General features: G+C 46.1%; 1 protein-coding gene across 9 annotated transcripts in view; it reads right to left on the bottom strand.

The window, feature by feature from the left end:
- Positions 1-12,123, bottom strand: part of LOC118513087 (trithorax group protein osa) — a 94,352-nt gene that overhangs the window by 49,271 nt on the left and 32,958 nt on the right. For all 9 annotated transcript variants that reach the window (XM_036058457.1, XM_036058456.1, XM_036058461.1 and 6 more), the window contains exon 4: positions 3,532-3,611. The gene's annotated coding sequence lies outside the window, so the exon portion shown is untranslated. The remainder of the gene's footprint in view (positions 1-3,531; positions 3,612-12,123) is intronic.

Genomic DNA, 12,123 nt, shown 5'->3' with positions numbered 1-12,123 from the left:
GGTGCCGGGACCATGTTTATTTTTTCGCCACTTCACTTCGCCCAAGTACTTCGCGCTCCTTGCTGTTGGAACGGAAACTCACGGTGGTGGCGCTACCGTTTGGCGCTACTGGATGCTGCTGTACAGTGTTGCTAATCTCATAATTTCATGACAATTTAGCATAATATTGTTCACCGTGCTGCTGCTGAGGCGCTTTTTTAACCTACCATCCTACACCTTCACAATCTTCAATCTCTCTCACACCTTTCTCCATCGGAAGGAGTGGTTGAACCGAACGGAACTTTGAGCTAGCAATTTCAACTCAATCGGGCTGTAAAAAACGGGCAGGCAAAGCGACTCGAGGCGAACAAAAACTGTTCCACTCAACGCTGAAAAACACCCTCAAGGGAGAGATGTGACTTTGGCGTCTCGTAGGGAGCCGCCTAAAGAGACCGGTCGCGTATTAACGGGGGGAGTCGACAGCTCTGGACACAAGACGGTGAAGGCGAATCTCTCCCCACACACACCACTCACGGCGCTGCTCTGATGGTGGTGATGAAGCAAAACGCAACGACGAGAAAATGGAAATAATAGAGACACAGATGTTATGACTTTTCTGGCCCGGCATTCCCGGGGTGTCGGAGGGGAACGCTTGCTATTTTCCGTTTTTTTATAGTGGTACTTATATTCCAAGGAGAGTTGCCATGCAAAGTGCCACCGCTACGGTGGAGGCTTGTCAGAGAGACCAACTCGAAGCGCTGGTTCCCTGTGTTGGGTTTTGTGGTGCTCCACTGGTAATAACACAGTGCCTGTGGGTCGAACAGCAGCACACCGAAAAGAGCTACAGACAGACACATAAACATAAAAACAAAACGACAGGAGAAGGAAAATCCGTGACCGATCTTTTATGCCAGCCCATAGCGAAGAGCAGGACCCAACAAACTCTGCTGTGGTTAGTGGAGCTGTGTAAGGAATTGCTTCCGCGTGCGTGTGTCTGGGTAGAAGTAGACCTAGAGAGCAATATTTCTCACTCCAACTCTACTACAAGCTCTGGCTCTGGCTATGTCTCTATTTTATTCCATCCGACCCGTAGTTGTAGTAACACGACACCGAAAGACACATCGAGAGCGGCAAAACGGAAGAGATATACCTCCCGTGCAACAAGCTCCCAGCGACCAGCGGCAGATGATGGTTGTTCCGGGATTAATGCGTCATCCATCCGTTTATTTTATTTGTCTCTAGATGTGTGTGTGTGTATGTATGTTGTTGACTTTTTATTGTTATTGCTATTGTTTTTTTTTTTATTGTGACACACCGATGACAACTGTATCATCTTCTTCGGTTGACGCGCGCGCCTCAAGCTGTGCTGTCACTTGTATCCCTCCACCATCTTGCCGACTCTCAGCGATATTTCTGTTTCCTTGCAGACAGGGATGATGATGAGGCTGCGAAGATCCGGATTCGCACAAGTGAACCGCGAAAAGACAGTCGCGGCCTGACTGACTGGTGTTATTGTTACTTAAGATATATTTACGAGACTGTGCGGAATTAATGTTACCCCGGCGGGAGGTTCTTTCCGCTTTTGCAAGATACCGATAGTCTTTCGGAGCGGACGGAGCGGAGCAGAAGGCCACAACAAACCACCGTTGACGTCCGTTCTTTTCTTTGCACTTCTCTTCTTGCTCTCCCCTCCCTAGCTTCATACAACCGGCTGTCCAGGCACAGCAATCTGTCACGCGATCGGATGGCGGTAAATCATGCCCCAAGTGCCATTATCGCCCGCTACTCATTAAAGCACACGGCGGTCGTCGTTAAGGTGGCCCCGACTGTGCGCTGTGGTGCGTGGGGACGACGACTGTCGTTCGCTGAGCGCAGTTGACTGCGTTTCAACCAATTAGTGTCGTGTCGAATATTTTACGGACTGCTGGCTTTTGGCACCGTGTTGTCCGGTGATGGGGCACAAGGGCACACCGATGGTGGTGGTGGTGGTGTGTGTGTATCGGTACAAGAAGGTGTGGTGTAAGACGTTACCATCAACAACTGGGGTATTATATTGATTTTCCGAAAGCATGTCGGCTCTCACTGCCGGCCATGTGTAACAAGGGTACATCATCATCATGAGTTAAGCAGTTACACAAAATGGTCAACAGTGGGAAGCAACGTATAATTTATGCTGTATTTAATTATTACGATGTTCGCGAATTAATCTTCAATGTTTTGTGCTAGAGTTTTATAATAAATTCAAGTGAAGAAAAAAAATCAATTAGTCAAAAAATTATCGTTTATGGTTCCTTAGGCATTAAAATATCTCGAGAAAGCAACTCTACTCACAGTGGTCACTCTTCACAAACTGACTGGACAGACTCGACACAGAGCTGTTTTTTGACAAGGATTGCTAGACAATTATGACTACAACAAGCACATCTGAAGCCGCACATAAGTTCTTCAACAATTACTGCCGTTTGCGATGCGTCTACGGATTAGTCTATCAACAAGATATGACTGTTGATCTAATTACTTAAAGCTTTGTAGGAGAACCTCTATATGTTTGATCGAATCTTTAACAGATGCCGACTTCGGACCTCATAGGCCCCAGTAATAGCTTAAAAATTCCTGAGGATCTCTTCTAAATGTCGTCTCTATTTAAAACCTGGTCCATTATTAAAAATGCACAAATTAGCATTGCAGCCACAGTAATGAAATTAAACAGCATATTAATTTCAACCACCCAACAAATTTACCATCTCTAACCAACATCTGATGAATGCAACAAAGCGCTGGCAAAAGACGAGAGAGAAAAAAACAACAACCATCCCCTAATTATCTACGCGTTTAATTGTTTTCCATCCAACCGATTCCGGCAACCACCCGAACTCACCATCCAACAAAACAATCTCAAACTGTCGAAAAGAGAGAGAGGGAGAAACACCAGCGCTCTAGCTGAAAAATGAGCTGTTAATAATAATTGGAAAATTGTTTTTCCTTCTCCCCCGCGACCCACCGAAGCCTTCCCAAATCCCCTTCCGCAAAAAAAAGGTTCACATGTTGGGGAAGCAGATTCGTTCGCTTTTTTTTCGCTCTCTCTCTCTCTCTCTCTGGCTTCATTTTATTTTTCTTCTGCCTACCATTTTTCAACAAATTTCCACCCTTGTTTCTTTACACCCACCCACCCCTCCCCCCAAAACACAAACTCGGACATTGCGGAACGAACGAACCGACGAATAGCAATTAATCATTCCGATGGGCACCCAACACCCACCACGACCAGGCAGGCGGCGTTGAGTGTGTTGTAACATGTTGCAAACCGCCGAGGCACCCGCGAGCGCCATCCAAATCCGATTATCGCACCCTTCCCCGGTGAAGCGTTAACTACTAATATACAAACACCCAACAACACAGCAGCGGCAAGTTAACATTCTTCCAGCGCGTTATGATGATATCGTCAACAACACAACGTTTAACAAAAGTGCGATAATAGCGAACGAAAGAGTGTGTGTGTTTTTTTCCTTCTTTCTTTCTGCTCCGCACCGATGTGTGTTCCATAAAGCTTACCTTTAATTGGCTTTCTTGAGAGGCGACGCTGTGGAGATCGTTGATCGTGATGGTGTTGTATCAGCTACGTCTCCATTGTTCTGCAATAAGAGGGAAGAAAGAGAGAAAGAGCAAAATTGTTATTAAACGTCACCAAGGGAAGGAGATAAAACTAAACTATTATACTCTGATTTGGAGGAAAATTGGAGGAAAAAACAGACCACCCAACAAATGGAAATGATTCAATTTCAATTTCACGAATGCTTCCACCGGAATACAACAAACCAACATTTTTGATCGATTAAATTAAATTACAGTTTGCAAATAAGCTTACAAAAACAATTCCCCGGGCGTTGTTATGATTTTTCCTCTCATTTCATATGCGAAAAAATGCTAACAAATCTCTCCTTCACTCCCAACGGTGGCTGCTGGCTATCGGATTGTGTTGGTTGGCAAGGATATTCGACATTGATTTTCCACTCGAATCGCGTTAAACCACAGTGAGGGTGTTCCCGATCCCGGGCGGGGCATTAGTTTTCCCAAACCTCACCCCACCACCTGTGACCTTTGACCGGAGGACTCGCTCGCTTTTCATACATGCAAAACGTGTCACGTCCGTCGAGGGGGAGACTCTTCACCAAAACCAAAGCAGAATTGCAAAAATGATTTTTCACGCTGGTTTAGGTCGGAAAATGTCTGCAAATCTGCACCAGAGCATATGCAAACACAACTCAGCCAGCCAGCCAGCCAGCAGGCAGTGTGTGAGTGTGTGCGGGGTTTGCACTTTTTATCCGATTTGCCCTCCGGATGCATACAGCAACCCATAACACCCGGCCCCCGGATTGCGTTCGATTGACCGTGGACGGTTTTAAAAAATGGAATGTTGAAAACGGAAATATTTTTACCAAACGATACCTCACATATTATTTTTTTTACGGCGAACAATGTGCAAATGTGAAATTCAGGATATTATTCTGAGAAGAAGAGAGGGAGAGATGGAGGGTGGTCGGTGAGGTCGATCATCACTAAAACATCACTTTCATTCTCTCACGTCTGATGTTGAACAGCGTATTTTTGAACAGTGAGTGTGCTGCTGCTGCTGCTGCAGGGGGGCCTGGTTATGTATAAACGAATTGCACCGCTGTTCAACTTTCCGATTTGGTGCTTGGCAATCGGTGAATCCGGCGTTTGGCAAACTTCCCAAATGTACCGCCATACCGCAGCCCCCCGCCACCCTTCAGTGTGGACGGATGAGGGCGCCAAACACTCCATTCACGTGGCTAATTCGTTCCGGTTGGCCGCGTTTGCACAACCCTGACGCTGCCCGGACCGCCACCACCACCAAGCAACATTTGCATCGTGTGAACTATTTCATAATAAAGCGAACTGCAGCTAAACCTCACCCACCCTCCTCGCACACACACACAAAATGACCGCGAGGGTGAGTTTATTCGCGGTATATTTGGCGCGCCGGGTGCTTGATTGGTTGTGCGCGATGCACACACCAGGAGAGTATGCCAAAAGTATGGCTTTGCGAGAGGATGGAATTTTTGCTGGAACACAGCCCAAATTAAATTGGTGTCAATCAATTTCGAAATACCGTGGGGGCTGGCTGGTCAGTAGAGGTGGGAGCAAATATGCAAGAACACACAATATGGTCACTGAATAGCGCGCGATATAGTGGATCGAAGTATGAAAGAATGATCGATTAGGTAGTCGATTGCGATAGAAAGCATTTCGTGCAGATATCAATAAAATGTGTCTAAGTGGATTTATTTACACCGAACCGGTTCAATTTAATGTGGCTCGAAGTGTAATAAATGTGAGCATTACGGAATTTTCCAGCTGATACGCGTCTGAACTGCCGCTTTTAGGGTGAATTTAACGCATTCCATTGCGGATGATGAAATGGAATAATCGGTAAGGAATGGTGCAGCTACACTTGTAAGCCCTGGGTTCGAACCTTGACTGCATCATATACGGTACATCACACTCAAAAATCTTTATCCTTAGTTTTTCGAGCAAAATCACATAGTTGGCACCACTAGATTCAACTCAATTAATTCTAATGACTAAGAGCTCCCAACAAACTGCACCACCACCCCTTAACTGGTTCAAAATTGATTCTATTTTAACGCGTTTTTCCTCGCACCGCAGATATCCTGCCATTTTTCTTCCAAACACACGCACCGCACATCAATGTACCGGAAAATGATTTTCACTTCCGTACGATTTCACTCGGAACGGATACACCGCGACCACCACAGACATGTGTGCACCACCACCACCCCCCACTCACTAACGCCTTTCCGGTTGTCCACAAAGACCGGAACACAGGCAATGCAAACACACACACACTGATCTCCGGTGATGCTACCAGGGGGAAATCTGCAGATTTTGCACACAATTTTAGTCCGGAAAATGCAGATGTTCCAGATGCACCGACGCTCCATAGAGAAATACAAGTGAAGGAAAAAAAAGGTTAGATTTGCGGTGCGTTTGAAACGTTTGACAAAAAAAAAAAAATCTAACGAACGATTGGGTTCGTTAGGCTATCTCTCCTGGCTCGGTTCCTGGTGCCAATGTCATCTAGGGGGGGGAGGTGAAAATTCTGTTATGGAACACAGAATTCAAAGGATGCGCCTAGCTATCACCCCTTTTTGAGCTAGGCGGGAATTGTGTATTTGTTTTCACATGTTCATCCCTTTTCTACGGGCCGGAAACGACACCACTTCGGCTGCACTCGAATCCTGCACCAACTGCACACCACCATCAAAAATGTGCGTATCGAGGTTCGCTTCCTCTTTTTTTTTGGGTGCATTTTTTTGTTCTCCCTCTGTAGCAACTCTTTCTAAAGTTGAGTTTTCGCTTCATCGAACCATTTTCGAACCGGATGTGAGCAAGAGGGTTTAAAAAAAATAACTAAAAACGCATCTCCCTCGAGGCTGAAACCTATCCGTACAGCGCATCCAAATACTTTCAGTGTCGTTTCAGCAATGAATAGATCTGTGCGAAAAAGCTAACAGCTAAAGGGGGCGAACATGACAGGATCCGTGCTGATAGAAGTCTCATAATGTCTTTGCAAACCCCACCCCGTATATAAATTGAAAATTCAAGTAAGTACTCGGAAGCCTTTTGTTTTACTTCGTTCCGTTTCGGTTGCTTCCTCTGGCGCTGTCAATCTCGGTTACCGATCAACCGGAAGAGGTGATCCACGCCACGTGTGTGCCACCGTACTACCTGACACAACCAACCCATCCGTATTTAGCCGTACAAATACGGTCCCCGCCAGTACACGCACTCTGCCGCTCTCCGCCTCCGAGATTGCTCATAAAATAGAAATCATAAAAACATTTTGCTAAAACACATCTGGGGAAACAAATAAGCGGCAGAGGGTGAAAAAAGAAACACCACCCACAACCAGGGGGAGCGAAGAGAGGTTGGAAAAGCGTGAGGGCGCGCGCACACACACACACACGAGTGGAAGGAAACACGTGAAGCAACAAACAAAACGGTACTTGAACATCGGAATCACTCCCGGAGTGATGACTGTTTTGATAAGATTATAAAAAGAAACCGAACGGGGCCGAAGTGGCCCACCCTCGTTGGGTGGCAAAATGGTGGGTGAAGAAAAGAGAAACGAGAACAAAAAACAAGCAGCGATGATGATGTTGTGTGTGTGCCAAGCGGATTTTCGAGTATGAAGCCCCGTAGTAGGTGGAATCCCGAGCAAACGCCGACCCTCAAGAGACTCTGGTTGAGCTCTCCGGTGTGGCAGCAGCCAGCGTTTGCCTTTTCGCTATGCTCATACACACCCACACACACACACATCCACTCTTTATCTATTACGACTCTATAAAACGCAATCAAAAAAAAAAAACTGCGCAGACTGAAAGGTGGAAGGCAAACCAAACTCGACGCTAAAACCGTGTTTAACACTTTGTTATTTTTCGTGACAGCAAAAGCTCGTCGGATTTTCACTGTCGTCGGGGTAGTTTTTTTTTTTTTTTTTTGGGAAGTTGATTTTATTTGAGCGGAAAATGACACGACATCCTTCTCCATTCTTCGCACTCTGTCACCACTGGAAAACAGGGGGGGCTTACCCGTAGCTGTGGAGCTATTTTGTGGCGAGAAAACTTCACTCCCTTTCACACAACGGGGAACGCTTTTCATGTGCCCGGTGGAACACAATAAGCTGCTGCTAGAGCAAAAGCTGCATGTGACAGACAGATAGACTCGGGGGGGTTTCTGGCAGGTGGTGGTGGCACTTTTAAATGTTGCACTCGAGTGCTTTGCTTCATACAGCAAGTAGCCGGTCAGAAGTACACGTTGTGGGAGCAATATATCGGAAGAGGATCGTTTGGACCGATGAAGTACTCATGTACGATATTAAGAATTAAATTTGAGATTGTTTGCAATCATGTAGAGGCGGCCTATCACGAGTGGTTCCTACCAATTGTCGCGAACTTCAAACCGTAAGAAACTAGGTTTCAAGTACCTTGTAGTTCTAAACATCACTGACACAAACCTCCGATAATAACCTTTTTGCAGAAAAACAACAAAGTTAGCAAAAAAAATTGCATCATCAATGTTTGTCGCTTTATAGGCCTCGTTGAACATGTGAAGGACAGGGCACGGGATGATTATCGAACATCAACTCGTTGATCAACCCAATCATCAGCCAACGTTAGTACAGCCCACAACCAACTTCAGGAAAAAAAAGAGGAACCCCTAAAACAAATAGATTCCCATTACTCCTTTCGGTTTGCGTGTGCAGAATTGTGCTCATCGATTTTCTGTGCGACTTCTTTTTTTTCCGCCACATGGAGCCGTCACGTACACAGCAGAGTCGTCACAGGCTTTACCGCTTTCGCCGCCACATGCCCGCCGCAAGCAGAGGCGTACAACGCGAATGAAGTGATTTATTGAGCGAATCGATTCTTATCGCGTGTCATGACGTACTCTAGAGCGCACTAGAGAGTAGACAGAGCTAGAGTGTGAGCGAGCGAGTTCATCATCATGCCATGCATCTTCCATATGACTGTGCGACGTGTGTTGATGAGTGGAGGTACGTCTCACCATCATCATAATCATGAACATCATTTGCAGCCTGGTAAGCTGAAAATACACTGTGTGTGTGGTAAGGTCATCTACCGTCCCTACTGTGCCGAGCATTTTCCCATCTGGGAAATGTGGGCAACCCCCGTTTAAACACGCTGTTAATGTTTGTAGGATAGGAATAATAATGGGCACACACACACACAGAGACACAACAGCGTTTGTGCGGTTTGGGAGGTTAGTTTCCCAAGAGCCAGAGCGTCAGGTAGGCGGCCGGCGGAGTGACTAGCCAGGGATAGGCAAAGTTTATCGATTATCATCATCGCTATCATCGCTAGCCCATGCAGCCTAGTGAGTTGGGGGGAATCGACGACACCACATCGAAAGCTGGGGTGTTGATATGCATTACAATAATCCCACCATCTACCAGCCAGCAGTTGCGGTATGTGTCGCCCTTCTTCACTTGAGAAAGTCCATTATATCAGGTCCTGACGCACACCAGCGGAGTGCATAGCAGCAAATTATCGCAAATACTCATTAATCGCGCGGATCGTGGATGACTGGATAGTGGAACACAGCTTACTGGAAGCTCCTCATGACCGTAATGTGTGTGGGACAGGTTCACCCGTACACGACGCGATAGACACACAACACATGACCTGCAACAAAACAGGATCAATTTGTTCTGCTGCATAATAATCGCTCACGCACACGTGTGGTGGTGGCGACTTGAGAAGAGAGACGTGAGGACTACTTCAAAAACACACAAACTCAGGAGGTGCTACCGTTGTCCAGGTGTTTGTTAAACAAACCTCAGAAATTTATCACCAGATCCCGCTCGGTGTTGTGGTTTCTCGGCTCTGTTCAAAACGGCTGTGTTCACTATTTTATAAATAGAGCAAGCGAAGGCACACGTTCCACAATCGCACGCTAATTATCAGAGCAGCGGAAAGGTTATCAGCATAATTCCTTAATTAGAACTCCCTATCCGGGACAGCAACAAATTAACGATCGGGAGCAGGCGAAACTTCACAAGAACTTGCTTGACGCACACACTCAACGTCAAGACTCAGAAGAGAGAGAGAGCAAACTGAAATCACAACTTCGGGTAGCCCACATAACGTCATGTTTTATTCCTGATTACACAAAACTTACACAAACAACGTTGGCCACAGGCACATATTTGAGTTTGTCACTGATTCGACACCCCGTTTTTATCTCTCGCCAGTGGTACACGGTAGCGGATTTTTTCTCAAAACCCCAAGTCCCTTCCCAAAAAAAAAACCACCGGAGGTCGATCAATCGGTGTAGGTCAATGTAAATATTGAAAAAAAGCCATAATTAAACATACCCGACTGCTGATAAGAAATAGGAGCCGTCATCGACGAGGTGGTGGTTTGACGTCATCTGGCGGACGCTACTTGGATCAAACGTCAAGGGGAGAATGACGTGAAAGAAGGCGTCAAAAAACAACACATATAGAAGCTATATCAGCAGCATACCAGCGAGTTGCATCAGCGAGAACGCAACCACAAGGGAAGGTGTGGTAGAGCACGGAAAAAAAAGCGAAAAACGCCAAAGCGAAAATGTCCAATGAATTGGTTCCGATCAATTTCGAAACGAGTTCATCAATCAAACTCAGCGCACAGTATAGGTTGAGTAGCAGCAGCAGCAGCATCGAAGGCAATGTGTGCATACGTACGGGTGATGCCCGGGTCTCGTCAATTGATTGGCATTCGGGGAAGCAGGGGCGACCCGCGTCCTTCGTCAACCATCGCGCAGAGTTGTGTCATTATTCGTCCTTTTGCTGGCCCGCCCGGGGGGGCATGAAAATTGGAAAATTAAATTGAGGGTAGCGTATTCCGGTAGACAAACCATCGCTGGAAATCGTCGAGCAGCGGGCGCAAACACATTACACACCCCGCCACACGGTCACCACCTCCAGGAGGGTTGGATCCCTGGGCGATGAAAAATTAATTCCATTCGACCCCATTTTCCACCCCAACAGCAGCAGAGCGAACAGAGCCAACGAGATGGAAGGAGCCAGAGGTGGAAAAGTTCAATCTTAAGCTCTCTAAATCTTCATCTAAGGCAAAAACACCCCACTCACCGGGCCCCGTTAGAGTGTGGAATCACGGCGTATAAACTGTACTTTGGGTTCCGTTTCGAAGCTGGTCGATGGCAAACTGCATCTACCGGAACCGATTCTTCTCACTCTCTCTCACACACCCTAATTGATCCAATTAGTAGCAAAGTAATCCTCCTGACTCGACAAGCTAGAAAGCAGCAGTGAGCAGAGATTTAGCAGCCGATATGGTGAGGCACAATCCGAGTGTAAGTCGTAATGAATCACGGACCAGTGAGCACCATACCAGCTGCCCCGCAATCTCCCTCGTGGTCAGGGATCGCGGTATAGCTTCTTGAGGAGAAATGATAGTGGATGAAAAATTTAACGCAACACACTACACACACACACACACCTCATCAAACAAATGGACGTAAAGCAGCTCGGACTAATCGAAGAAATCATCCAACGGATGGCCACTAAAAGCTTCCTCCAATCGTTCGAACAACCATCATAAACTAGTCATCTGCAGAGTACATCATAAAGCGCACACGCACGCAACACTGCTGTTAGTGGTGCTACGGGTTGGGAATTGAGGGGTAATACTGGAGATCGAGAGTAGTTGGCTCATGAAACTTTAATACCTTGACCAAGATGCTCTCACATGGTTTTGTACGGGATTGGTATTGGAATGCAACGGAACTTAGAGACATTTTCAATCTAAATGGTGTCCTCGTTTTGACGTTGATTTAATTTAATCAGCAGAAGTTCTTCGTGGACACCTATTTGAACTTCAAATTATGCCAGATTGCCTCAAAATATAACGTAATTCTCGAAAAAATAGTCAATACAATCTCAACCTTAAGAGGTAAAAAATAGACAGTTACAACCCCATCCCTACTTGCCATAAATTGTGGGCTCAGTGGTGTTACTTCTAGCTTATGACACTCTCAACTCCAAACTGTTGCAGCTGATACTTTTTTGGTTGAAAATGTAAAGTACAGAACCTATAATAAAGCTACTAGTAGTAAAGGGTGTTATGAGCGATAGCAAAGTATAGACCAATCAATAAGTCTTGGAGCTTTAGTCCTAAACCTCTCTCTCTCTCTTCCTACATCGCCCTTAGCCACCTTGACAGAAGCCCAAAATTGCTACACTGAAGGCATCGTTAGTGTGTTGTGGCCATCATACCTGCTTACCAGACGCTCGACGCAGCCGTGTCCACAGTGACAGCTGGGTTGGTAAAGCTTGCAATTTACTATCCAATTATCTAGAGGACCAAACAAAGTCCTCGATCTACTCTGTAAAGGTGACGTAACGTATCGTACTCCTCGCAGGCAGATAAATATTGTATCGAACTACCTTCTGCGATTGTCTGACAATCTCGAGCTAGAGGAGGAAGCAAAAAAAAAAAAACCAGCGTCACCATACAAATAGACACACCACTTCACATCATTAGCTCACATTCGATAAACTTCAACTGCACCTTC

The sequence above is a fragment of the Anopheles stephensi genome, chromosome 3 (genome assembly GCF_013141755.1).
Source record: "Anopheles stephensi strain Indian chromosome 3, UCI_ANSTEP_V1.0, whole genome shotgun sequence".
NCBI classification, from domain to species: domain Eukaryota; kingdom Metazoa; phylum Arthropoda; class Insecta; order Diptera; family Culicidae; genus Anopheles; species Anopheles stephensi.
Note: the sequence above shows the minus strand (reverse complement) of the source record. Positions and strands in the feature narration are given on the sequence as shown.